Source organism: Sinocyclocheilus anshuiensis, unplaced genomic scaffold (genome assembly GCF_001515605.1).
Source record: "Sinocyclocheilus anshuiensis isolate Anshui unplaced genomic scaffold, SAMN03320099.WGS_v1.1 scaffold306, whole genome shotgun sequence".
NCBI classification, from domain to species: Eukaryota; Metazoa; Chordata; class Actinopteri; order Cypriniformes; family Cyprinidae; genus Sinocyclocheilus; species Sinocyclocheilus anshuiensis.
Window position 1 is genome coordinate 1,416,110 of NW_015544175.1, and position 12,094 is coordinate 1,428,203.

Sequence of the window (12,094 nt, forward strand, 5' to 3'; positions counted from 1 at the left end):
AGTTCCTTTAAACTGTTTCTGGGGAGCCCTAGGACAAGAGCATGAGTTACTGCGGAAGTGGACAATGAAAGAGAGACATTATTCAACCCTTAAAAGGACAGTTCGTCCAAAAATGATGTCATCATTTACACAACCTCATATTGTTTCACACACATATGACTGGCTTTATTCTGTGAAACACAAGAAATTTAAAAAATGCAATTCCATGAATTCCATGATTCAAAGCATAAAAACACAAAAACATGTAAAAGTGTCAATTAAAAAAATGACCATAAGGGTCTTCTGAAGCCATATGATTGCCCATAAGCCAATTTTTTTTTTAAATGTTATGGCAGATAACCAATAAATGGCCAATATTCAAATTTTATATTATTTTATCTAAACTGAATTATTTAAAGTGCCCCTATTATGCCATTTTTAAGGTTCCTAATATTATTTTTGGAGGCTCCTACAACAGATTTACATGCAAGGTCAAAAAACACTTTCGTTTTCTCATAATATGCATTTAATTTCACCGAATTTCTCAATGATTCATAAACGAATTTCCATGAGACTACTCTGCTCTGATTGGTCAGATGGCCCAGTCCTTTGTTATTGGTCTACCACCTACAGTGCATGTCGGAAACGAATCGCTCATTGCCATAACTGAATGACAGTTCTCTGATTCACAAGCAGTGTTGGGCAGTAATGCATTACTTAGTAATGCGTTACTGTAATTTGATTACTTTTTTAGTAACGGAGTAATTTAATGTGTTATAATTTTCAAAATCGTAATTAGAGTATAGTTACAAGGTCTCTATACGTTACTGCCGCATTACATTGCTGACAGAATGCAGTGATTTCTAATCTAGATTGTAAAAAAGATGTAGCTCACGCACTGTCGAGTCCAGTGCCAGTGGATTAGGGGCCTGCTCTCCCACGAGACTCGACGCAACAGAGTGAGGCGCGGGACAAGACTTGATAGGCGAGTGCAGAGACTCATGTGTGTGCGGGATGCGGGAGAATAAAATGATTCACGGGACTCCCGCAAAATCAAAATATGTAAACATAAAATATCTGAAACAAATAAATTGTTATACATCTGTTGCACAAAAGCAACATGAACTAATATAAAATATAAACGATTAACAGGTGCAAGCGTATGCAGAGTTTCTATTTAGGCTATAACACGTGTTTGCAGTGTTGAACAATGCAGTGCTGAAATTTTCGTGCTCACGAATCCTCTCATTATAACACACGAATTGTAGACATTATGAACGATTCATTATGCATATATTTATTGGGTTATAACAGAGATTTGTGAGATTGCGATGAATGCAATCCGCTGCTTTAGTTAAAAATAACAGTGTTCTGTGAATGTTTCTTTGAATTGAATTTGAATTTGCTTTAATAACAAATACTTATTGGGAGCGTGTATGCTGAGATTTCATGAATTTCATGGAGAAAAAAGTAACGTAACTAGTAATGTAACTAATTACTAATTACTTTTGAAATAAAGTAATCAGAACAGTAACGTGATTACTTTTAAAAGGAGTAATCAGTAATCAGTAATTTAATTACATTTTCAGAGTAACTTGCCCAACACTGTTCACAAGCACGACTGGAGCAGGATGTTTCACAGTGGTGGTAACTGACAACTTAGTTTGTGGTAGTTAAAAGAAGTGATAGCAACATCATTGTTATAATTTATTTAGGTGCACCTGTGGGAACTGTATCAGAATGCCAAGCAAAGGTTAAAACCTCTGCTGCCAGAAGTACGACAGGTAGTATTCTACGTTTCTGCATTAGTTGAGCATTAGACGCCTATTTTATAGAGAATTAAGTGTATTTTGAATGATCTCTAGAAAATATAAACATCAATTATTAATCATACTTATAGGCTGAGTTTCAGAGGAGCAATCTGGTCCAAATAAACTGGGCACTGATCCATCTTTCAAGAGCTAGTGTTTTGTGAATCCTGACTTGAACTACCGAGATTAGAGAAGCACTCGTCAGTAAAATGATGGGAACACAACAAAAGATTGGGATTGTACTGCTGTGGTATTGTTGAAAAAATGAATGTCAACCAGATTCTTTGCAACCTCATCAGTCGGAAGTGAAAATAAAACAAATTTACTTTCACAGTGTAGGACAGCGTCTTCTCGACATGATGTTAACCACACGGAAATGCTACAGTATTTGAGGGCGGGTCAAGTTGTTCGCGGCTCGCCAACGTAGAACATAGGAAGGCATTATGCAAATATGTTACACAGTGACGTGTAGCCGTCACGGAAGTGGGATTCGAATTCCTGATGACTCATTTAGGTGATTAAGAGTCGATTCTTTTTTTCTTTTTTCTTTTTTTTTTTTTGTGCCATTTTTGAAGTTTGAAAGCCCCAGTTCTTATTCATTGTAACTGAATGGGAAAGAGCAACCAGTACGATTCTTTAAAAATTCTCCCAGTTTTGCTGCACAGAAGAGAGAAAGATATACAGGTTAGGAACAACATGAGGATGGGTAAATGATGACAGAGATTTTGGGTGAACTATCCCTTTAGATAAGCATTCAATTTTGTTAACCAGTGGACGCTTAAGAGGATGATACCAGCAGTGACGGACCGAGAAAGAGAAAGCGAGAGAGAGGTGAACAGAAAGCAGGACGTAACCCAGACCAACAGGACGGAAATCAAAGCTCTGCTGCCTCCCCCTCCATGAGACACACCAGTTCAAACTCATCAATCAACCCTGGAGAAGGAGGGACCAGAGCTCTCAACACCACATACACACACAAACACTTCAAATAACAGCAATAAACAAAGATAGCCCATACAAATAACAAGTGAAATGATTAGAATAGCTGAGAAAGACACATTCCACATAATGGATGCATTGTGAGTTGACACGATTATCCATTGAAAGCATCACTATATCTTCGTCAACCAACATTTAGAAGCAGATTCAACGGTTTCCTGAATTCACAAACTGGACAGACTGAAACTGAACCCAAGGCAGCATCAAGTTGTAAGTAACACATCAAAACCATGTCCACACCTCAATTGCTCAAGATCCTCTCTAAGTGCTCATATCAACAATCCAAAGCATTGTTCAGAGGGTCAACCCCTGACCTTTGACCCCAGCATTAACCCAAGAGATCTGGAGAGGGGTGAGGAGAGGGTGCTATTCTACTGCAGTTTGTTTGGAGTGGCTCCATTTCCCATGAGAAAGCTCTGACTGGTTTAGGATGCTCTCCTCACACTAACACACACCATCTGTACTCTTGCTGGTCAGAACAGTCCGGGCGGCGCAACCAAAGCGGCTTCGCTGACTGGTTGTTCAGGCCTCTGACCTCCCACAACACCAACATCACGAGACAGATCCTCTGTGCCAAAATGACTCATAAAAGAAGTACAGCCAGACTCAACTTTACAAATACACAGTTTCACACTGACATATACCAGAGTACGTGAGCAGTTTTGCCTGAGCAGTATCGGTCCATTAGTGCTCCATTGCAAACTTAACAAATTTAATGGATTAATTTTAGTGTTTCAATAAAGCATGATAAAACATTTTCCAAGTATTATTTTTTATATATATATCTTATGCCCGCCCATTTGTGATATAAAAAAAAAACAACATATTGAAATAAGTTGACAGAGGAATGGTGATTGCTGTGGAGCAAACAGAGAGCAGGAAAATGGAAAAGTACAGTGATTATACACCATTAATTATATTTAATATATAATATAATATATATATTTAATATATATAATTATATAATTTATGGTGTATTTTTCATTTATATATCTAATTATGGCAGTGCTCAAGACCAGCAATGCCCACTTATACATACATTCACTAGCTTTCTACAGATAACGTTTACACTCTCGTTCAAGCAATTCACTTAGAAGCATAATTCTTGAGGACCTCTCCGTCTTTCATCGACTTTGAAGCTGTAATTACCAGAACTTCATCTTGACTAATTGATTTAGAAGCCTCATTATCAATGTGTTTTGGATATCTAGTGTTGCATGATGTTGATTTGAGATGGAGTGTGTGCACACACTCCAAAAGTTTGTGTGTGTGTGTCCTCTGCCCTGTCATCGGCTATAGAGACTCATAACTTCTCTTATTCAATTAAACTGAGTGCCAAAGGAAATGACAACACTATTTCAGTGTTTTAGGAAGGGGAAACTTAATACTTGCATTAAATTATGCAAAAAATGTGTACGGGTGGGTGTACTTCTTTCTGGCGACATTTAGGACATGCTTAATTGGAAAACAGATTTATAAAGAAAGCAAATAATGAAAAAAGCTTTATTTGAAGTCTAATGTCAATAAGACCTCAAATAACAATTAAGGTTGATGTAGGGCTATAGGTATCGATACAGATTTCCTTAATGTAATTCTGACTCACAAGCTTTTGATTTAAAACAGATTCTAACTGACCCTTCGTCGGGATTTTGATTAGCATGCGATCTGACCAATCATAACACAGAATCTGCCATTTTGTCTGACAAACAAACCAGACAGGAGAGTAGATTTACATCGGTGGACTTGAACTTGAAAAATGGTGTGTACTGACATTGTGGTTGAAACAAGATACCGTCTGATGTTCATTCATGTTTATTTCGTGCTATAACTAGTAAAGAGGAAGAGATGATCGGTTCACGTAAAGCTTGAACTGAGGCGCTACAGCAATCTGTCACAACACATTAAAGAGCCACAAAACGGTATTTATTGTTTGAATTTCTTAAAAATGACAAAATTTGAAAGCTGAGACTTTGTTTCATACGAAATGTAACCTGCTCTGTCTTGTCTGGCACGTTGTCAGTGTCCTCTTTGCTCCGCAATGCAAGCGCCATGTCTTGACGGACGTATCAACAGTAACTAAGGGGGGGGAGGGGCGAAGGTTTGATTCATTTGGGCAGTTATTTTTATTAAAATAGTACATTATAGAAAGTAATGATGTTGATTCAGTAACTCCTCTGAGGTGTGTTTCCCTAAAGCATCATTAGCTAACTATGCTCACAAGTTCCATTGAACTCTATTGGTAATGACGGAACTTGCAACCATAGTTGCTTTTGGGAAGCACACCCCTGATTGATTCAATAAGTTCATTCAATAAAGGATTCATCAGACTGATTCAAACAGTCATCTTTCTACAAATTCATCTGAATGATTAGGACCAGGGAATGATCAGTCTTGGGATTATAAAATATATTTTAATATTGTTCAAATGAACATCGTGAAATAGATATTTTTTACCCAGCTTTATGTAAAAGAGAGGTTTATCCTGTGTTTTCATGACACAATATTATTATATATCGCACAGTAAATAAGAATATCAGCGTTAGTGTATGTAAATACACAAAAACATACACACATCCTCCTTTGTCAGTTGCAAGGAATTCTGTAGCCTGCTAGCATTATTATAAGTGTTCTGTTCATTGTGAAGAAAGACTGAGGGGGAGAGACAGAGAGACTGAAAGAGACTCATTAGATATGGTTATAGATGCAGACACCAGTCAAAGTCACGAGTCTCATACGAATCCATATTTGCCCTGAAGGCTGCAAGATCCTTTATGCACATGACAGGAACATCAGCACACTGCATGATGCTATCAAATTATCAAATTATACAGATATCAAATTAGGAACACATATTTCAGATGCAAAATGTTTTTACAACTGTTTTTTAAGAACAGATTGTGCATGTGACCTCATTTATACCATTTTCCCGGTGTCTTTCCTTTATTGAGGTATATGGAGTGTGTCCGAACCACGTTCAGATCCGGCTGGAACGATTCCACAGTCAAACCGAACAGTGAAAAAAAACAACACCTCTAGCACAGGAAGCAGCAGTTGCGCGGAACAAACACACTCACTTCCTGTCCAGGGGAGACACACATCCACTCATCAAACAAACATTAATCAAAATGAGATGACATCATTTACAAGGTTTGAATGAACAGTCCTGTTTGGGTGTGTGAGTTTTTGTGTGTCTAAGCGATTGCATACCCATTAAGAAGTTTCATTGTGTGTGCACGTTAAAGGGATAGTTCACCCAAAAATGAACATTAAAAATGATGGATTAGTGCAGTTTATTGGACTTCTATTGGACTATTGAATATCACCCATTCACTGCCATTATAAAGCTTGAAACAGCCAGGACATTTTAATATATAACTCTAATTGTATTTGTCTGAAAGAAGAAAGTCATATACACATAGGGTGGCTTGAGGGTAAGTAAATTATGGGGTAATTTAACATTTTTGATTAACTATCCCTTTAATTATAGTGTGTGTGCGTGTGTGTGTGTGTGTGTGAGAGAGAGAAATAGATATAACTCGCAAGCATATAGACTCTCATTCCATCCAGCGAGATCCCTGCAGTGCTGCTATTGCTGTGCTCACTAATTAGAACACTTTGCAGTTTAATTAGTCCTCTCTTTTCCTCAGCCATCATGGTGACAGACAGAGAACCCTCATTTACCCCAATAGCACCCTGATTCAGGCCTCTTTCAACATATACATACTGTTACAGTGAGGAATGAGCCATGCATACAGCATTGTACATGACACAGCTCACAAGCTCAGGCACTGGGAAATGGAAACAGGTCATTTATTGCTGTGGAACTGGACTTTAAATAAGCCAAAATAAACAGTTGACATAAACCATTTAAAAGTTTGGGGTCAATAAGACCAAATAGACTTCTTTCAAAAACATTTCTTTTTTTTTCTTTTTTTAAATCTTGCAGACTCTAAACTTTTTGGCCACAACGGTCTGTCTGATGCATGTGTAAGTAGACCAACAACTAACAAATAACTTTAGCATAATGCAAGGATGTATCTAACAAGGATAGACTGAAAAATGTACTGAAACTCTGACTGCAGAATGGACTGCTGTAGACTGTAAATTTTAATGTCTATTCTTTTTTTCTTTTTATTTCTTGTTTTACTGATCTGCCACAATGATATAGTGTATAATGTTGTTAAAGGTGCACTACTGAAGATTTTCGGAGTAAAAATGAAACATTCCATTATTAAACAAATGTTAATAATTGCTATTAAAATCAGTTCATTAATTGGCATATCATGTAATCAATTTGATATTTTTTAAATGAATAATATTTTATTTAATAAAACCAATGATCACATGCATTAATATATAATTAATTTTCCAATCAGAGGCATAAGGCTATATATTGCCAATGATTGTGTTTTTTGTTTATGCATGATGTTGTACAAGACAATGAACATGAACATGCGATGGTCTTGTGCACACCAGTGGCGTAGCCACCGGCCTGGGGGGAAGATTTAGCTTTCTGAAAGTAGATGCAATTAGGAATCATTGATTAAGATTTGTTTACAACAGAACAGCACAACCCAAATGTTCGACTTTGTACAACGCATTTTATGGACGACAGTTTCGTGAACCTAGGAGAGTACAAGGCTGGCTGTGCACAAAGGCTATTTCTAAAAAAAAGGGTCAATTCTGACTCTGCTATGACAATCTGGCGCTTCTGAATCAGCGACTGTAAGTATGTTTTGTTATTAGTTTAAGTATTTGCTATTGACTGTTCAAATGCGGAGTTTTGCGCAGCATAGAGTAATGCCGTTTTGTGTGTGTGTGTGTGTGTGTGTGTGTGTGTGTGAGGGGAACTGGGTCACATCACAGCGGAGTGTACAGCCCATCAGAAATCATAGCACGTGTCTTAACCGCGGCTTGTGTACTGCAAATACATACGAGCATCATCACTGTGTCTGTCATGCGACTCTGTTCCCCTTTCCGGGCTTGAACTGATGGTAAAACTTTGTTCAACATTATTAACTGTCTTTATATTTACTTTGAAAGCTGAAGCTCGCGATTATGGTAAGGGGCGTTACATTTCCGACACGTGCTTGTGGTGTTCGGCCAATCACAATGCACTGTGTCAGCTGGCCAATCAGAGCAGACTGCGCTTGTCGGAAGGAGGAGCTTTGTTGAAAACGAGCGTTTGAGAGAGGCGGGGCATAGAGGACCTACAATAATGTACAGTATTTGAAAAATAATGTGTTTTTTGAAGCATTTTCTGTTACACCAAATACACAAAATAATGATCTTTAAAATAGCATCATATGACCCCTTTAAGGAATTGTTGATTTATTACTCTTATGAATTGTCCAATGACAATGGCGGTTCAATGTTACAATTTTTCAAGAAATCACGTAAAGATGAGCGAAAAGAGAAAGTTTGCCATTTACGTCTGAGCCTGCTTCAGCTTTCCACAAGGAGATAGCGAGTGAAGCGGCAACTGACGCGTCTTCATTTTCAGGACACTGACACGAACATTTCATCACAGGAGTGTAGTGGTGAGACTTCCATCTCAGTTCTTAATCTGAGAATATTTGTTTTATATTTGAATTGGTTCATTATTAAAACATTTTGCGTTCTATAGATATATTTCTCATATCTGTGAGGCACGAGTTCGGTTCATTTTTGATGCGTTCAAGTTTGGTTTCATTATTTTACAGCGCACAACATTTTGTTGTTATTGTGAGTGTACACAAACAAATGTAGACCCTTACCAGATTCGAACGATGTAATTATTCTTGTCTGTATGACCAAAAATGATGGAGTATAAGTGCAAGTGATCGCAGCGGCACCTCCATGTTAACTGTCATGCAGTATAAGCGCACTTCCACACGCCGCACAAACACTTGGAAATGCACACATTTAATATAGACATTATAACCTACATGTAATATAGAGCGGCCCCCTCATTTTATGATAGGCCCCCCCAAAATTAAAATTCTGGCTACGCCACTGGTGCACACAGAGGACTTTCTGCTGGTAATCCCAGCAGATTCAGCATCACTCCAGTGCAGCTGCTGAGGCCAAAAACACAACTCGCTTCAAATATCACACAACTGTTATGGTATGGCTTCAAAGAAAACTACTTTTAATTCTGTCTCGTGAACTTTCCTTCTGTTTCTCTTTTTCTCTCTCTCTCTGGGTGGTTTAAAGAGGTTTAATCATGCTGATTACCGTGATTATGGCCATCTCCCATGGGTCTACTCTCACTCTCCAGCCATGGCCTCCACAGGAAGTCACACTGGCCACTGGCGATCCGTCTTCCTGTTCCTGCTCTTCTGCACACACACACACACACACACACACACACACTACTGCCCCATTCAGTAATAGAACACACTTCAAGCTTCCTATACTCACACACACTTCACCACCTCACTAACGGAATGATTCATGAATCAAGATGTAGGGTTTAAAGGCATGAAGCCGCACAGACATGCTGATAGTCAGCACAATTTTCCTATAAACAGGAAATTAACTTACATTTCAGACCACATTAGATGAGATAAAGGAATGTTCAGTACAAGTTGATGTTGATTACCACAAAAAAACCTTTTGATATTTTGTGAGGCACTTACAATAGAAGTGAATGGGGTTCCTTTTTGGAGGATTTAAAAGCAGAAATAAAAGCATAATTTTATATAAAAAAAACATTAATTATTTTAAAATGTATTATTTTAACTGTAAAATGGTTTACATCAATTTTAGGGTCTATACTGCATTGTCAAGGCAGCAAAGGTTTTAAACTGGAACTTTACACACAAAAGGTTAGTAAATAATTTTTTCCACGCTAAAATCATGTTACCACCAATATTGTTTATGTCTTGTGTGCTATACTATTGAAACAGTGAGCATTTTAACGTTTACGAATTGGCGGCATATACTTACACTGTAAGTGCCTCACTGTACTGTCAGTTTTGGGGGGGGGTTTAGAAAAGAAAAAGAGACAAATGGAAAATTCTGTGATTGAATTTAACTGAACCCAGAATATTCCTTTCATTTAAAAATGTCTACAAAAATAGCACCAATCAAAGCCAAAACATCAAGGTTTGCATTAGTGTAATAAAGGTCAGCCACACTCATTACGAGAGTCAACCAGACTTTGCTGTCAGACGGAAGCTTTCTCTCTCCGTCTGTCTGCCTCTCCACTCCCTTTCCTCTCTCTCTCTCTGATACCAGCTTATGTGAGGGTGGATAGTTGGCTGTGTAAAGCTGGCAGCGAGACAGGAATGCACAGAATGGGCTGCGAATCCAACAGGAGGCTGTTTGAAGCTCACACACTCCGTGTGACCAGACGAGAGAAAGCCAATACTTGTCATCTGAGAGAGACTCAGACTCGTTGAATGGCTACACAGTGAAAGATGAATAGGAGCAATAAGGAAATGACTTCAGTCCAGAAGAATGTCTGATTTAATTGATTTTAGGATCATATGGCGATGAAGAAGGGGTGTCAGAATCAAGATGAAGGCTTCGCGGAGGGCAATCGATGACCCTGGGAAGGTCAAAGGCCTCCGGTTCAGGGCTACTGCTGTCACCCTGCACACAAAGCTCAGGGTTAAGAAGAGAAGCGAAGCCAACACAGGCCGAGTCAGGCTAACATTTGTCTCCAGAATATGTACATTGGCGCAGGGCCGTAACCACCATAGACACTGAGGGGAACAACTGTTTATCATGGCTGCTGGAAGCGCATTCTTCAAGCATCAATTCTGTCGCATCTTCCTCTAACTTAATATGTTAAGGTAAATTTCGGATTTCTGCTTACTAAATGATTTGAATATATGCTCGCCTATCTACACAGCCTGAAATTTGGTGTGAGGTTGCGGGTATTGCATACAGTGTTAACTCCCACAAGTGCCACGTTCGGTAAATTCCCACTCACTTATGAGACGCGCGATCTGCAAAACTGCTGGATGATAGATACTCTTCATTCTTTATGACAAACAAGATAATGCGAATTACAGAATGTACAACGTTTTTAAAATGTGTAAATTGCGGTGTACAGCATTTATTATGAGGGGGTAGAATCCACAGCTCAGTACTCACTACTCAATACTCATGAGTACTTTTAAATAGGCTACTCTTTTACTCTTACTCAAGTAGTTTTTTGGACAAGTACTTTTACTCTACTCACACTACATTTTTTGGAAGGTAATGGTACTTTTACTTGAGTATATTTTTTCAGTACTCTTTCCACCACTGTTGGCAGGCGACAAAATGACACTATGGACATGGTCCGTGTCACTAGTTAAAATTGCTTATTTCTCTGGATTTAAACATTCTTCGAAACATTTAGGATAATGTAAGTACACTAGTCAGCAAAATATATAACACTGTTCTAGTGGTTTTTGGATATTTTAATAAAAAAATCTTACATATTGTGCCTTTAAATGAACTTTGCCAAAAATTATGTCCAAAATTATCTTTTTATACACAATCTTTCAAACTCCATTTACAAACAAGCAAAAATGGCTTCTAATGGTATTAAGCTATAATCAATTTAAAGGTGCACCAAGTAAACTTTTGCTTCTCGCTTTCTGATAGAAAAGTGATCTTTATACTGATACCTATAGATGGGGATGTAAGTCTCAGATGACGTAACAGCGAATGCTGTTGGTAATCGATACTATTGTCACACTGTGCAAAATCAGAAAACTTTTGAAGATATAGCAAGTAATATTCAGCTGGTCATGTGACTGGATGCCTCCATTAGGGGTGACCCACATTATGTAGTAACTTCTTTTATATATATAAAGCCACTGATACTGAAGTCTTTAATATTAAAAAAAATAATAATTTTAAAATTTCCCTGACATAACATGTTTTGTTTGTCTTTGGATTGTGTAATATGCATGAGTCTTTGCTAGAGTATGTATGTGTGAGGGTCAGTTTAGGCTGGTGACATGGGTCATCGGCAGTTCCTCATATCTGTCATCATCTATCTCCCCTGAGTCTAGGAGCTCAGGCTTTCCACACAGATGGAGCAGCTTGTCATGTCTGGCAGGTTTCCTCACAACAGGTGAACCCAGTGGACTCAGCGCCGGAGAGTATGCGGGGGGGCGGGGGGTATGCTTGGTTTCATTTAAAGAATATGGATATTTTAATTCAGTGCAATCCAGCACTTAACATAGGCCATGTGGAATGGCCATCCAGTCAGGTCAGGAGAACAAAGGGCTTTCTTTCCTTTGTAGGAGAGGACACAATTTGATCTTCATCTACATTCTAATGGCCAACCAGTCAGGTAGTTTGTGTGTGTGTGTGTGTGT